We start from the raw sequence: 17,781 nt of genomic DNA on the forward strand, positions 1-17,781 counted from the left end.
CATTAGGTAGGGATTGACAACTTAATAGGACTAAAACTGTTTTGTTTAATATATAATTTATGCGGTATAGAACGCTGGAAATCCATGTGATATAAGACGCTGAAAACCACTATAGTGGCGAGTATATGAAACACCCACTGCGGGTGCCCGCTAAACAAATATTGTAGTACCGGCGTCTTGGTACATTGGCAACACATGCTCACAGGAAATATCAATATAAGGTGCTTTGCGTGGATATAAGTCATACTTGCCAACTTTTCCTCATTGGCTTCAGGGAGTTAACGTGGGGAGGTGGGCATGCGGGGGCGGGGCTTCAGGAATCACATTATTTTGGTCCCGCCCCTAAACGATTGTCACAATTTTAACCAATTACAGCAGGAGGCGGGGATAAGATGATGCAATATTTGCGTCAATAAGCCCCACCCCCACCACTTATCTATTGCGGGGGTGAGAACCAGGAGGTTGCCCTGCTCTCCCGGGAGTCCAGGAGGTCTCCAAAAAATGCGGGATTCTCCCGGACATTCCGGGAGAGTAGGCAACTATGCGTTAATGAAAGCAGCTAAAGAACCTCTAGAGACTGAATTGTCTTTTACATTTCTGTCTCCATTACAGAAGTCATATTGTCTTACCTGTCAGTCTTTGATTAAATCTTGGTCTCCATGAAAATGGCCACTTCTATAGGCATCAATACATGGACATAGGACCCAATTTCTGAACTGTGTCATCATGCCACAGATGGCGAAGCCAACCACGTCTTGTACTGGCTCTGCATCAGGGAGAATGCCAGACTCTTCAGGGAGTGAGGGAGATCACCCCTATTTCAGGGAGTCTCCCTGACATTCAGGGAGAGTTGGCAAGTATGATATAAGTACCATCTATTTGGTCAACCTCTAAACTTTAAAAATCCCTCCTTACTACTAATTGAGACATCTAGCATTTTACTAGTGTTTTATATGATTAGGATTATAAGGAGTAATGGGGAGATTTCTAATTCAGTAGGAATCTAGGTGGTTTGCGTTAGCAGCTATTTGCTGCTATCTTAACAGTTAATTTGTACCAATCATTAATCTTTATTAATATTTATTTATTTTACCATTTCACTAAGTGTTTTAATATCATCATTTGTACAATGGACATGATTTTAATGTATATCAATAAAGCTAATAGCATTTTTTATGAAAAACATTAAATAAAACCTTTGAGTGCCCCGTTAGTTACATTTTCTCTCTCTCTCTCCTACAAGATTACGAAATAATTTTGTCAAAGCCATCTACCAACCTGGTGCAACATCCATTGCACCAGGAAGTATGCCACAGTATTAGGCCAGGACATCCTCCAAACCTTGTCCGCAGTGAACCTGTCTGGACCACTAACACAGGCCCGGTCACGGATCAATACAAAGTATAGTTCAGGAGCCAGGAATGAGGTGAAAACACACAATGTTTATTGCTGGAATTACAACCTGATGGTGTAATACTGAGCATACAGGAAAATGCAGGAATAAATACCAGGTAGATGGCTGATGCAGGTAAGTGGTGATATGGAGAGATCCCAGGTAGCAGGTAAGCAGTGATATGGAGAGATCCCAGGCAGCATGAAACCCACAGCAGAAGGCAGGAACAACAGAATGTGACAACAATAACCAGCAATGTATGCTGGGAGTGTCAGGTATAAATGAGAACACACCCAGGTGCAAGGAATAATTGGTGAGCAGGTTAACCCCTAATGCAAACAATAAGGCACAATACCAGCACCTCTGGTGAATGGAGGTACTGCCGATACAAATACAATAATAAGGACAAAAATGCAAGAGCTGTCAGGCAAAGCAGCATATAATGCATAAGCTTGCAGGCAGATCCTGACAAGCCCATGTTTGAACTAAATAAGGGGGCTTTATCCACTGACATCAGCCAACTGGGTGCAATATCCCTGCAAACCTGGTGTAATCAGGAATCCAGAAAGAAGGACCAATCAAAACAAAATGTAGAATATATAGTGTGTATTGCTTCCACAAAATTATCAAGATTAAAAATACAAATTATGCCCTCACCCTTTTAGGGTGATTAATGTATCACATACTTACCTACTTTCTTCAGCTCTCTTCCGGGAGCCTTGCAGTGGAGGTGGGCGTGAGGGGGCGGGGCGGCCAAAATCGTGTCGTTTTGGCCCCGCCCTCTGTGACGGAATGATGCAAATTGCGTCATTTGACAGCGGGGGGCGGGGTCAAATGCCGCGATTCACCGGGAATCGCGGCGTTTGGGATCTAATTCTGCCCACTTCACTAGGAAGTGGGGCACTTCCTAGTGAAGTGGGCAGAATTCGGGAGATTGCCACACTCACCCGGGAGTCCAGGATACTCTCGCAAAATGCGGGAGTCTCCCGGACATTCCGGGAGAGTTGACAAGTATGATGTATCATGTAGTGACACTTGATATATCTCAGTGTTCAATGTTTGTAATGATGTCCAAGTTCATGTCAAACACCATTATAATTGTCTATCTAAAGGTCTCTGGTACATTGTACAGTAATACAACATAATCAAATAATAATACTCTGTGTAATCACAGTGTGATTCCACCTACTCATTCACACACTCATTCTACTAATATGTCCATTCCAGTTCCCGGTGCCCTGTAAACGTGTTGCTCTGCAGTTTAGAAAAAGTCCCTATCAAAACATGAATCATATGTCAATTATGAATCATTTACATAATCTGCTGAAAGAGAAAGGAAAGAGAAAGGAAACCAAAATAAAGTACTCCTCAGCACAGCATCTCCATGCTCCTGTCCACGACAAGTGAGTTTTCACTTCTTAAGATTTCTTTTTTTATTGCGATTATTCAACAGTTTCTCTTGTGGTTGTTTAAAGCAACTTTCTTGTTCCTTAAATCTTTGTTTACTGGAAAACGACGCAATCTATGTGGCACTTTCCTTATAAAGCATGTGGATCATATTATACAGCTATGTTCACTGAACAAGACCCAGTCTATGGTATTTTTCAATGTACGTCGTCTATACCCACATTTTCCACTCATTGTTTTCCTGTTTTCTAAGACATGAAGTTCTGTTTGTAACGTTATTTTCTGCAGGTTGTCACATATCATTTATAGAAAAAATATCACTGTATTTAGATTCAGCAAGTAGTACAAACATGCAATTTTCAATGCTGCTTTTCGTATACGTTGTAACTGTGCTAGTAAGATTGTTTAACCTTATTAATGATCCTATCTTTGTACGGTTATCTTATACATCTCATTTTCTTACTAACACCAAAGGGAAAATCACTCTCAACAACATAATATCTGGAAACAAGTAAGAATGGTCCAGTCTGCCCATTGTATGCTAACTTCACTGAATTTTAATCTAAATCTCTGAAATTACCAAATATTCTGTGAGGGTCATTTATTGCCATCTATATATACACTATCACCAGTAAGTGAGTGAGAAAATATAGCACATACTGGGTGAGTCATAGTTATACTTGCAGACGCTTCTTTACTTCCTCATTGCGAAACATTTCTGGGAATCTTGGGTTGAAAGGTGAAGGGGAGGGCGAGTGTTAAACAGGAATTGAAGAAATGCTTTTCTTGTTTTAAAGAGTCTGAAACATCCTGTTATTTTCAGTCTTTGTTGTGTTGCACAGAACATTGTCTGATACTGTATACAGTGATTCGTTGTTTAGTGTTTGAAGCAGCGGGCAGTACATTATGCTGTTGCTCCTGAGGATGCTGTTTATTCAGTCATTTATAGAGCTTCAAAACTGTGGCCCCCACAGTGCCTTTAATACAGGTGTGCACACGGCTTATCGTGACAAGATGGCAGTAACTGCGTGGGTATAAAATGTTACTCCTTTTGAAGATTGTCTGCAATTTGACACATGAAATAAGGTCAGTCCCAATGTCCCTCAGTCTCATGATTAAGGCATAAATGGTAGTTCAAAGTGTTTGAATGGTTTTGTAATGTTTTTTATTATGTCGTCAAATGTCAATGAAATGCGTTGCGCTTCTGTATACCTCTACGGTTAGTAGTTGAGCCTTAATGCGATTTCAGAAGTTACCAGGGACAATACTAGAGCCTGGCAATATAGAAAAGTAGGGATTGGAGGACAGTTTTGGGGAAGTGGCGCAGATAAGGTTTATATCATTAGGCAGGGTAAGGGTATCAATTGGTGGGACACAGAAGGGAATAAGGGGGTGATCAGAAAGGGATCAGGCAAACGGTGGACAGGCAAATAAAAAAATAAAAAGATTGATAAAAAGAGGAAAATGGATAAAAACTAGAGCACGATAATTTAAGCAAACGGTGGGTGTAAGGGTTCAAAGACAGTGAAAAAGAAACTTGTAGCTGTTTCTTTGTTTTATTACATTTATGTACATAAGTAGAAAGAGGTATACAGTATCTTTTCTAAAAAACCCTACAAGTACGTTACCTCTCCGAGTTATCTCTCTCTGAGGTAGAAATAAGCAAAATTGGAGCCACATTTCGTGTGAATTGAATTATGCGGAGGAACAACCATTTCAGAGTTCCAGTGATACAATGTCTGCACTCTGTTTGTAAACACGCATTTCACAGAATTCATAGTCTATAAGTATAAAGAAGGGATGAGGGCGGCCAGTTAATTCTGCCGTGTGGTGTGGCTGGGGGTAGTTACTGGGAACACAAAGACACATCTTGCAGAAGGTTTATAAACTTTGCCTGTTGCAGAAACTGATTAATTTCCAAATAAAGAGGGTAAGCGAGAGAGAGAGAGAGAGAGAGAGAGAGAGAGAGAGAGAGAGAGAGAGAGAGAGAGACAAACATTTAAGTATTATTGGTGATGTTTCTAAGAGGAAATAAGTGAATTATATGTGTAAGTGCGAATTTTCTGTTATCTAAGTTATTTCTCTATTATGAAAAAGAAAGTGTGTTTAAAGAAAAGAAACAAACACAGCTTTAAATAGAGAATTAATGCGTTTTATATGAATAACTGAGATTTGGAAATGGATTCTAAGGAAATTAAAAATAATTTAAACTACCTTTACATCAAGATTAAAATTTTAAGACCTAGTATATTGCATACTTGCCAACATTTAATTTTTTTTTCCCGGGAGCTGCTAGTAGGAGGTAGGCGTGTAGGGGGTGGGGCCCCGAAAATCGTGTAATTTTAGCCCTGCCCCCGTTACCTAATGACGCAAATCGCGTCATTTTACAGTGGGGGCGGGGCCAAACACCGCGATTCCCGGTGAATCGCGGCGTTTGAACCGTATTCTGCCCACTTCTGGGCAGATCAGGGAGATTGCCTCACTCTCTCGGGAGTCCGGGAGACTCACGCAAAATGCGGGAGTCTCCTGGACGTTCCGGGAGAGTTGGCAAGCATGGTATATTGTGTGTGGGCACATAGCTGGTATATTATGTGTGGATAAACAGGCCTAGTATATTGTGTGTGGGCACATAGTTGGTATATTATGTGTGGATAAACAGGCCTAGTATATAGTGTGTGGGCACATAGCTGGTATATTATGTGTGGAGACACAGGCCTAGTATATTGTGTGTGGGCACATAGCTGGTATATTATATGTGGAAACACAGACCTAGTATATAGTGTGTGGGCATATAGCTGCTATATTATGTGTGGAGACACAGACCTAGTACATTGTGTATGGGCACATATCTGGTGTATTATGTGTGTAGACACAGACCTAGTATATTGTGTGTGGGCACATAGCTGGTATATTATGTGTGGATAAACAGGCCTAGTATATTGTGTGTGGGCACATAGCTGGTATATTATGTGTGGAGACACAGGCCTAGTATATAGTGTGTGGGTACATAGCTGGTATATTATGTGTGGAGACACAGTATTAGTATATTGTGTGTGGGCACATAGCTGGTATATTATGTGTGGAGACACAGGCCTAGTATATTGTGTGTGGGCACATAGCTGGTATATTATGTGTGGAGACACAGGCCTAGTATATAGTGTGTGGGTACATAGCTGGTATATTATGTGTGGAGACACAGGCCTAGTATATTGTGTGTGGGCACATAGCTGGTATATTATGTGTGTAGACACAGGCCTAGTATATAGTGTGTGGGCACATAGCTGGTATATTATGTGTGTAGACACAGATCTAGTATATAGTGTGTGGGCACATAGCTGGTATATTATGTGTGGAGACACAGGCCTAGTATATAGCATACTTGCCAACTCTCCCGGAATGTCCGGGAGACTCCCGCATTTTGTGAGAGTCTCCCGGACTCCCGGGCGAGTGTGGCAATCTCCCGAATTCTGCCCACTTCACTAGGAAGTGCCCCACTTCCTAGTGAAGTGGGCAGAATTAGATCCCAAACGCCGCGATTCCCGGTGAATCGCGGCGTTTGGCCCCGCCCCCGCTGTCAAATGACGCAATTTGCGTCATGACGTCACAGGGGGCGGGTCCGAAATGACGCGATTTCGGCCACCCCGCCCCTTCACGCCCCCCTCCACTGGCTGGCTCCCGGAAGGGAGCTGAAGAAAGTAGGTAAGTATGGTATATAGTGTGTGGGCACATAGCTGGTATATTATGTGTGGAGACACAGATCTAGTATATAGTGTGTGGGCACATAGCTGGTATATTATGTGTGGAGACACAGGCCTAGTATATTGTGTGTGGGCACATAGCTGGTATATTATGTGTGGAGACACAGATCTAGTATATAGTGTGTGGGCACATAGCTGGTATATTATGTGTGGAGACACAGGCCTAGTATATAGTGTGTGGACACATAGCTGGTATATTATGTGTGGAGACACAGGCCTAGTATATAGTGTGTGGGTACATAGCTGGTATATTATGTGTGGAGACACAGGCCTAGTATATTGTGTGTGGGCACATAGCTGGTATATTATGTGTGGAGACACAGGCCTAGTATATAGTGTGTGGGCACATAGCTGGTATATTATGTGTGGAGACACAGGCCTAGTATATAGTGTGTGGACACATAGCTGGTATATTATGTGTGGAGACACAGGCCTAGTATATTGTGTGTGGGTACATAGCTGGTATATTATGTGTGGAGACACAGGCCTAGTATATTGTGTGTGGGCACATATCTGGTGTATTATGTGTGTAGACACAGGCCTAGTATATTGTGTGTGGGCACATAGCTGGTATATTATGTGTGGAGACACAGATCTAGTATATAGTGTGTGGGCACATAACTGGTATATTATGTGTGGAGACACAGGCCTAGTATATAGTGTGTGGGCACATAGCTGGTATATTATGTGTGGAGACACAGGCCTAGTATATAGTGTGTGGGTACATAGCTGGTATATTATGTGTGGAGACACAGGCCTAGTATATTGTGTGTGGGCACATAGCTGGTATATTATGTGTGGAGACACAGATCTAGTATATAGTGTATGGGCACATAGCTGGTATATTATGTGTGGAGACACAGGCCTAGTATATTGTGTGTGGGCACATAGCTGGTATATTATGTGTGGAGACACAGATCTAGTATATAGTGTGTGGGCACATAGCTGGTATATTATGTGTGGAGACACAGGCCTAGTATATAGTGTGTGGACACATAGCTGGTATATTATGTGTGGAGACACAGGCCTAGTATATAGTGTGTGGGCACATAGCTGGTATATTATGTGTGTAGTAGAGATGGGCGGGTCCGGTTCTCCGAGAACCGAACCCACCCGAACTTTGGGTATCCGAGTACCGAGCTGAGCAGCTCGGTACTCTCCCGCCCATTCCGAATCCAAATCGAGGCCGAACGTCATTGTGACGTCGTCGGATCTCGGGGCTCGGTTCTCGCGATACTTCAACTTTATAAATACACGCCTCCACAGCAATCCATCGCCATTTGACAGAGGGAGAGAGCAGGGTGTAGTCATAGGCTAATTAGAGCAGGGACAGAGAATACAATATTGTTCTCGCAATTGCTCTAACCAAAATCGCTAGTGCAGAGAGGAGGATAGAGGTTTATTATTTTTTCTTCATATTTGGCACTCCCCAGCGCTTTTGGGGTGTCCCCCATAATTGTGCATAAATATTTCTGGCTGTCAAAAGTCATATCTGTCAGCAGTATCTACTAAATAATTTTTAGCACTCCTCAGTGCATTTGGGGTGTCCTCCCTAATTGTGCATTAATATTTCTGGCTGTCAAAAGTCATATCTGTCAGCAGTATCTACTAAATAATTTTTAGCACTCCTCAGTGCTTTTGGGGTGTCCTCCCTAATTGTGCATTAATATTTCTGGCTGTCGAAAGTCATATCTGTCAGCAGTGTCTACTAAATAATTTTTAGCACACCTCAGTGCTTTTGGGGTGTCCTCCCTAATTGTGCATTAATATTTCTGGCTGTCAAAAGTCATATCTGTCAGCAGTATCTACTAAATAATTTTTAGCACTCCTCAGTGCTTTTGGGGTGTCCTCCCTAATTGTGCATTAATATTTCTGGCTGTCAAAAGTCATATCTGTCAGCAGTATCTACTAAATAATTTTTAGCACTCCTCAGTGCATTTGGGGTGTCCTCCCTAATTGTGCATTAATATTTCTGGCTGTCAAAAGTCATATCTGTCAGCAGTATCTACTAAATAATTTTTAGCACTCCTCAGTGCTTTTGGGGTGTCCTCCCTAATTGTGCATTAATATTTCTGGCTGTCAAAAGTCATATCTGTCAGCAGTATCTACTAAATAATTTTTAGCACACCTCAGTGCTTTTGGGGTGTCCTCCCTAATTGTGCATTAATATTTCTGGCTGTCAAAAGTCATATCTGTCAGCAGTATCTACTAAATAATTTTTAGCACTCCTAAGTGCTTTTGGGGTGTCCTCCCTAATTGTGCATTAATATTTCTGGCTGTCAAAAGTCATATCTGTCAGCAGTATCTACTAAATAATTTTTAGCACTCCTCAGTGCTTTTGGGGTATCCTCCCTAATTGTGCATTAATATTTCTGGCTGTCAAAAGTCATTTCTGTCAGCAGTATCTACGAAATAATTTTTAGCACACCTCAGTGCTTTTGGGGTGTCCTCCCTAATTGTGCATTAATATTTCTGGCTGTCAAAAGTCATATCTGTCAGCAGTATCTACTAAATAATTTTTAGCACTCCTCTGTTTTTTTGGGGTGTCCTCCCTAATTGTGCATTAATATTTCTGGCTGTCAAAAGTCATATCTGTCAGCAGTATCTACTAAATAATTTTTAGCACTCCTCAGTGCTTTTGGGGTGTCCTCCCTAATTGTGCATTAATATTTCTGGCTGTCAAAAGTCATATCTGTCAGCAGTATCTGCTAAATAATTTTTAGCACTCCTCAGTGCTTTTGGGGTGTCCTCCCTAATTGTGCATTAATATTTCTGGTTGTCAAAAGTCATTTCTGTCAGCAGTATCTACTAAATAATTTTTAGCACTCCCCAGTGGTTTGCGCTCAGAATGGATTCAAAGCAGTCCACATATGATCTGAATGAGCAACCAGGTTCTGTCACCAGTCCTGATGTTAGTGTTCCCAGTACGTCATCTGGCCAAGGCGATGTCAAACAACAGAGTGTTTTCAAATTAGTGCAAAAAACAAAAACCAAAAAAAAATTTACTGTATTGAAGCGAAAAAGAAGTGTAACTGAGCAAAAGTTAAGTGACGATAAAAAAAAAATTGCAAGCTTGCCATTCTACACACGCAGTGGCAAAGAGAGAATGAGGCCTTCACCTTTGGCTATTAGTGGCAGATCCCAAAAAGTTACCCAGCCTACAATTGGTGCACAACTACTGTTACGCGTCAAAGCCGAGCTGCAAGATAACAGTGAGGCATTACAGGAGAATATTTGCTCTGATTCACAAATGACAACAATCCCTGTGGAGAGTCCATCCAACAGTGGGATGTCTAATCGTGAGCATTCTGCTGATGTGTGCCTTAATAGCCCGAGTGTAGCCGGTGATACCCAAATTGAGGATGCCACTTTGGAATTAGAAGAGGATGAGGGGGAGATTTGTGTAGGCGACGAGGGCGCTAATGAGGATGTTGATGAGGATGAGGTTGTTTGTGTAAGTCCTGCACCAGTGGCAGCAGTTCTGGCACGTGACAAGAAAAAGGCCATTGTCATGCCTGGGCATAAAACAAAAAAATCCACTTCTTATGTGTGGAATTATTTCTACCCAAATCCAGACAACAATTGTATAGCCATTTGTAGTGTACGTGAAGCCACAGTCAGTCGAGGGAGGGACCTTAACCACCTTGGAACCTCGTCTATGTTACGCCATTTAACGAGAGTTCATGGCAAAGTGTTGGGAAAAGCTGAAAGTTCTTCCCAAAAGAATACAAGCACTCCCTCATCAGCTAAGACCCTCCGCTCACCGACATACCGACGGCTACAAAATACACCCACCACACCATCCTCATCAATATCCTCAGTAGCGCTCGGAGTTAGCCCGGCATCCCACTTAAGGCTGGATGACTCCGGCACTATTATTGATTCCTCTGAAGAAAGCGTTAGTCCTGCTGCTGCTGTTGCTGCTGCTGGGGGTGAATCGTCATCCCAGAGGCAGGTTAATAAAATGAGCAGTCCTACATTTCAGCAATTAACTGTGAAACAATCATTTGCGAGGGGAAGCAAATATGACAGCAGTCACCCAGTCGCCAAGCGAATCACAGACGCCATGGCTGCAATGTTAGTGTTAGATCTGCGTCCAATCTCCACAATAAACGCAGCTGGTTTTTCACAGTTAATTGAGGTTTTGTGTCCGCGTTACAGAATTCCATCGCGACACCATTTCTCCCGTAAAGCTATTCCACAACTATACCAAAAAGTGTGTAAAAATGTAGAGATTGCGCTGAAAAATGCCAATCTGCCCACTGTTCACTTAACCACAGATATGTGGACAAGTGGAAGTGGCCAAACCAAAGACTATATGACTGTGGCAGCCCACTGGGTTGGTCATTCACCTTCACCAGCAGGAACAGCAGCAGCATGTACACCACTACGTAACATTTGTCACAGGCAGGCCACTCTTTGTATCACCGGCTTCACTAACAGGCATACGGCTGACAATTTGTTACGCAAACTGAGAGATGTGATTGATGCATGGCTTATACCACTCGGACTCTCCCCAGGGTATGTCATTTCAGATAACGCCAACAATATAGTGCGAGCACTACAGCTGGGTGATTTCCAACATATTCCCTGTTTTGCTCACACCATCAACTTGGTGGTGCAGAGCTTCCTACGAAATAACCGTGAGCTGCAGGAGATGCTTTCGGTGGCCCGTAAAATTTCAGGCCATTTCAGGCATTCAGCCACAGCATGTAGGAGATTACAGCAGCTCCAAGAGCAGTTTAACTTGCCCTGCCACCAACTTAAGCAAGAGGTGGTAACTCGGTGGAATTCCACCCTGTACATGCTTCAGAGGATGGAGGAACAGCGCAAAGCCATCCAAGCATATTGCACAAGTCATGACATTGGGAAAGGAGGGGGGATGTATTTCACTCTTGCACAGTGGGGAATCCTTTCAGTGCTGTGCAAGGTGCTGAAACCATTTGAAGTTGTGACATGTGAGGTCAGTGCAGACTCTGCTAGTTTGAGCCAAGTCATTCCTTTAATTAGACTATTGGAAAAGCAGCTTGAGAAAATGAAGGAGGAGCTGAAAGCAAGCAATTCAGCAAAGTATGTTGGCCTTGTCGATCAAGTACTTTATTCGCTTCACAATGATCCTCGAGTTATTAAGATCTTGAACTCGGATCAGTATGTTTTGGCCACTGTGCTTGATCCAAGGTTTAAAACCTACATTGAGTCTTTACTTGTAAATGAGCGAGATGTGAACTTTTGCAAGGAGCTATTGCTCAGCAAGTTGGCCGCTGAACTGGGCCTCGGCTTGACGACGTGTCCTCCTTCACTTTCTCAAGCTGTTGCTCGTAAAAAATTAAATTTCCAAAAAAGAAGCAGGGAAGACACAGGGGGCAGACCAGAACAATTTAACATCTGGGCTGGTTTGAAGGATTTTTCAAAAAAATGTGTCACTTTGCCCATAACTCCATCCAATATGAGTATAAACATGCAAAGGATGGTGGAGGATTACTTTCAAGAGGTAGTTGATATGGAAATGTCAGACAGTCCCTTTCCTTACTGGGAAGAAAAGCAGGCCATTTGGAAACCCATGTACAAACTTGCTTTGCAATACCTAAGCTGCCCACCCTCCAGTGTGTACTCTGAACGAGTGTTCACCACAGCAGGGAACTTAGTCAGTGATCGCCGTAGAAGGTTACTTCCCAAAAATGTGGAGAAAATGATGTTTATAAAAATGAACTACATCTTCCACGAGGAAGGCCTTCACCATCCAAGACATCCAAGCACTGATTGTTCTCTAATGGCGGATTCAAGCGGCGATGAATTGATAGTCTGTGATGATGACGTACACACTGATGAGGGTGAGGATTAAGCTGAAGATGATGCCGATAACATCTTTTTAAAACTTTCTATGTAAGTGTAGGGTGCAATCTACCCCCAAAGAGGAAAGGGACTTGTGGCATTTCCATATCACATACCATCTTGAAAGGCTGCTGTTAGGGCAATTTATCCTTAAGGGTAGGGTGTCATAGACAGAGTGACCCTAAACTGGCTTTGTCCATTTTTCATAATATTGTACAGTCTATAATGGCTGAATTTTTGGGTATTTTATACAAGTGGAGGGGGGCCTAGAGAGACAGAAACCAAACTGGCTTTTTCCATGTCAATTAATATTGTACAGTCTATAATGGCTGAATTTTTTGGTATTTTATACAAGTGGAGGGGGCCTAGAGAGACAGAGTGACCCCAAACTGTCTTTCTCCATGTCAATTAATATTGTACAGTCTATAATGGCTGAATTTTTTAGTGCATTTGACACCGTTGACCACTCTCTTCTCATACAAACGCTGCAATCCCTAGGTCTTCAAGACACAGTTCTATCCTGGTTCTCATCTTACCTCTCTAATCGCTCTTTCACTGTTAATTTCTCTGGAGCCACATCTGCTCCGCTTCCCCTATCAGTTGGAGTACCACAAGGCTCGGTGCTAGGTCCTCTGCTGTTCTCTATCTATACCGCTTCTCTTGGAAATCTAATAAGTTCCTTTGGCTTTCAGTATCATCTCTATGCGGATGATACCCAAATCTATCTATCCTCTCCTGATATCTCGACATCTGTGTTGTCCCGTGTAACTGACTGTCTTTCTGCCATTTCATCTTGGATGTCCTCTCGTCAACTCAAACTTAATCTTTCTAAAACAGAGTTAATAATATTCCCACCCGCCAACAAGAGCATACCTGACATTTCTATCTCTGTTGATAACATGACCATAAATCCCACCCCACAAGCTCGCTGCCTAGGTGTAATCCTTGATTCACGCCTATCCTTTGTTCCCCACATTGACTCTATATCTAAATCATGTTACATACATCTAAAGAACATTTCCAGAATCCGCACATATCTCACACAAGACACTGCTAAAACCTTAATTCATGCACTAATCATCTCCCGCATTGACTATTGCAATTCCCTCCTTACTGGTCTTCCCAAAAACAGACTCAAACCCCTAAAATCTATTTTGCATGCTTCGGCAAGACTGATTTTCCTTGCAAATAGCTATTCCTCTGTTGAATCACTCTGTATGTCTCTACACTGGCTGCCTGTCTTCTACCGAATCCAATATAAAATACTTTTACTAACCTACAAGGCCATCAACAAAGCTGCACCAACATACATCTCCTCTCTTGTCTCAAAATATCTCCCAACTCGGCAACTCCGTTCTGCAAAAGATCTGCGTCTCTCATCCACCCTCATTACATCCTCCCATTCCCGGTTACAGGACTTTTTTCGGGCTGCACCCACTCTATGGAACTCTCTCCCTCGCACAATAAGACTCTCCTCTGTTCTACAAACTTTCAAGCGTTCTCTGAAAACCTACCTATTCAGACAAGCTTATAATATTCCTCAACCACCATCTTAACCTCACTACCTTTAGCCTGTTACACAATTTCACACAAGACAACTACCCCCGGACCAACATTGTTGTGTGACAGGATCATTTAGCTTATGAGTCACCCTACCTTTGCAGTCTGGCTGGGCCAAGATGCAAAATGTATACTTAACCTCATGTGTCAATCTCCCATTGTCCCATAGATTGTAAGCTTGCGAGCAGGGCCTTCTCACCTCTTTGTCTGTTTTACCCAGTTTGTTTATTAGTTTATTACGTTTGTCCCCAATTGTAAAGCGCTACGTAATATGTTGGCGCTATATAAATAAATGATGATGATGATGATGATGAAGTGGAGGGGGGCCTAGAGAGACAGAAACCAAACTGGCTTTCTCCATGTCAATTAATATTGTACAGTCTATAATGGCTGAATTTTTTGGTATTTTATACAAGTGGAGGGGGGCCTTGAGAGACAGAAACCAAACTGGCTTTTTCCATTTCTTTACATATTTAACTATAAGTGTAGGGTGTAATATACATTCAAAGACGATGGCTGCATTGCCAATATGCATAGATGGAGAGGAAGACAATCTGTTTTGTGTGTAGAATAGGCCTACCAACGAAGAATTAAACTGTTTTTTTGGATGATTTATTACCTCAACAATTAGATTACTTGTCTCTAAAACAGTTGGAGCACTAAATTGGGTTAATTTAGGCCCAAAAACATGGATTTTCCAAAAAAATAGCAAAACAAAACCAAACAAAACCAAAACCAAAACCAAAACACGCAATGGCGGTTTTGCAAAACCAAAACCAAAACCAAAACACGACGGTAATCCAGATCCAAAACCGAATCCAAAACCAAAACACGGGGGTCAGTGACAATCTCTAGTGTGAAGACACAGGCCTAGTATATAGTGTGTGGGCACATAGCTGGTATATTATGTGTAGAGACACAGGCCTAGTATATAGTGTGTGGGCACATAGCTGGTATATTATGTGTGGAGACACAGGCCTAGTATATAGTGTGTGGGCACATAGCTGGTATATTATGTGTGTAGACACAGGCCTAGTATATTGTGTGTGGGCACATAGCTGGTATATTATGTGTGGAGACACAGACCTAGTATATTGTGTGTGGGCACATAGCTGGTATATTATGTGTGGAGACACAGGCCTAGTATATTGTGTGTGGGCACATAGCTGGTATATTATGTGTGGAGACACAGGCCTAGTATATTGTGTGTGGGCACATAGCTGGTATATTATGTGTGGAGATACAGGCCTAGTATATAGTGTGTGGGCACATAGCTGGTATATTATGTGTGGAGACACAGGCCTAGTATATAGTGTGTGGGCACATAGCTGGTATATTATGTGTGGAGACACAGGCCTAGTATATTGTGTGTGGGCACATAGCTGGTATATTATGTGTGGAGACACAGGCCTAGTATATAGTGTGTGGGCACATAGCTGGTATATTATGTGTGGAGACACAGGCCTAGTATATAGTGTGTGGACACATAGCTGGTATATTATGTGTGGAGACACAGGCCTAGTATATAGTGTGTGGGCACATAGCTGGTATATTATGTGTGGAGACACAGGCCTAGTATATTGTGTGTGGGCACATAGCTGGTATATTATGTGTGGAGACACAGGCCTAGTATATAGTGTGTGGGCACATAGCTGGTATATTATGTGTGTAGACACAGATCTAGTATATAGTGTGTGGGCACATAGCTGGTATATTATGTGTGGAGACACAGGCCTAGTATATAGTGTGTGGGCACATAGCTGGTATATTATGTGTGGAGACACAGGCCTAGTATATAGTGTGTGGGCACATAGCTGGTATATTATGTGTGGAGACACAGGCCTAGTATATAGTGTGTGGGCACATAGCTGGTATATTATGTGTTGAAACACAGGCCTAGTATATAGTGTGTGGGCACATAGCTGGTATATTATGTGTGGAGACACAGACCTAGTATATAGTGTGTGGGTACATAGCTGGTATATTATGTGTAGAGACACAGGCCTAGTATATAGTGTGTGGGCACATAGCTGGTATATTATGTGTGGAGACACAGATCTAGTATATAGTGTGTGGGCACATAGCTGGTATATTATGTGTGGAGACACAGACCTAGTATATAGTGTGTGGGTACATAGCTGGTATATTATGTGTAGAGACACAGGCCTAGTATATAGTGTGTGGGCACATAGCTGGTATATTATGTGTGTAGACACAGATCTAGTATATAGTGTGTGGGCACATAGCTGGTATATTATGTGTTGAAACACAGGCCTAGTATATAGTGTGTGGGCACATAGCTGGTATATTATGTGTGGAGACACAGGCCTAGTATATAGTGTGTGGGCACATAGCTGGTATATTATGTGTGGAGACACAGTCCTAATATATAGTGTGTTGGCACATAGCTGGTATATTATGTGTGGAGATACAGGCCTAGTATATAGTGTGTGGGTACATAGCTGGTATATTATGTGTAGAGACACAGGCCTAGTATATTGTGTGTGGGCACATAGCTGGTATATTATGTGTGGAGACACAGTCCTAATATATAGTGTGTTGGCACATAGCTGGTATATTATGTGTGGAGATACAGGCCTAGTATATAGTGTGTGGGTACATAGCTGGTATATTATGTGTAGAGACACAGGCCTAGTATATTGTGTGTGGGCACATAGCTGGTATATTATGTGTAGAGACACAGGCCTAGTATATTGTGTGTGGGCACATAGATGGTATATTATGTGTGGAGACACAGGCCTAGTATATAGTGTGTGGACACATAGCTGGTATATTATGTGTAGAGACACAGGCCTAGTATATTGTGTGTGGGCACATAGCTAGTAAATTTTGTGTGGAGACACAGGCCTAGTATATTGTGTGTGGGCACATAGCTGGTATATTATGTGTGGAGACACAGGCCTAGTATATAGTGTGTGGGTACATAGCTGGTATATTATGTGTGGAGACACAGACCTAATATATAGTGTGTGGGCACATAGCTGGTATATTATGTGTGGAGACACAGGCGTAGTATATAGTGTGTGGGTACATAGCTGGTATATTATGTGTGGAGACACAGACCTAATATATAGTATGTGGGTACATAGCTGGTATATTATGTGTGGAGACACAGACCTAATATATAGTGTGTGGGCACATAGCTGGTATATTATGTGTGGAGACACAGGCCTAGTATATAGTGTGTGGGCACATAGCTGGTATATTATGTGTGGAGACACAGGCCTAGTATATAGTGTGTGGGCACATAGCTGGTATATTATGTGTGGAGACACAGGCCTAGTATATTGTGTGTGGGCACATAGCTGGTATATTATGTGTGGAGACACAGGCCTAGTATATAGTGTGTGGGCACATAGCTGGTATATTATGTGTGGAGACACAGGCCTAGTATATAGTGTGTGGACACATAGCTGGTATATTATGTGTGGAGACACAGGCCTAGTATATAGTGTGTGGGCACATAGCTGGTATATTATGTGTGGAGACACAGGCCTAGTATATTGTGTGTGGGCACATAGCTGGTATATTATGTGTGGAGACACAGGCCTAGTATATAGTGTGTGGGCACATAGCTGGTATATTATGTGTGTAGACACAGATCTAGTATATAGTGTGTGGGCACATAGCTGGTATATTATGTGTGGAGACACAGGCCTAGTATATAGTGTGTGGGCACATAGCTGGTATATTATGTGTGGAGACACAGGCCTAGTATATAGTGTGTGGGCACATAGCTGGTATATTATGTGTGGAGACACAGGCCTAGTATATAGTGTGTGGGCACATAGCTGGTATATTATGTGTTGA

The 17,781-nt window shown here is 42.3% G+C and overlaps 1 protein-coding gene across 2 annotated transcripts in view; it reads left to right on the forward strand.

The window, feature by feature from the left end:
• The first annotated feature begins 2,703 nt into the window (after positions 1 to 2,703).
• The window catches only part of LOC142151109 (protein mono-ADP-ribosyltransferase TIPARP-like), a 34,532-nt gene continuing 19,454 nt past the window's right edge, over positions 2,704 to 17,781 (forward strand). The window contains exon 1 of one of the 2 annotated variants that reach the window (XM_075206440.1): positions 2,704 to 2,796. The gene's annotated coding sequence lies outside the window, so the exon portion shown is untranslated. Of the gene's footprint in view, positions 2,797 to 3,597; positions 3,887 to 17,781 lie in introns of those variants that run through there. The other variant, XM_075206439.1, reaches the window with a different exon arrangement.

This window comes from Mixophyes fleayi, chromosome 4, assembly GCF_038048845.1.
Source record: "Mixophyes fleayi isolate aMixFle1 chromosome 4, aMixFle1.hap1, whole genome shotgun sequence".
NCBI classification, from domain to species: Eukaryota; Metazoa; Chordata; class Amphibia; order Anura; family Limnodynastidae; genus Mixophyes; species Mixophyes fleayi.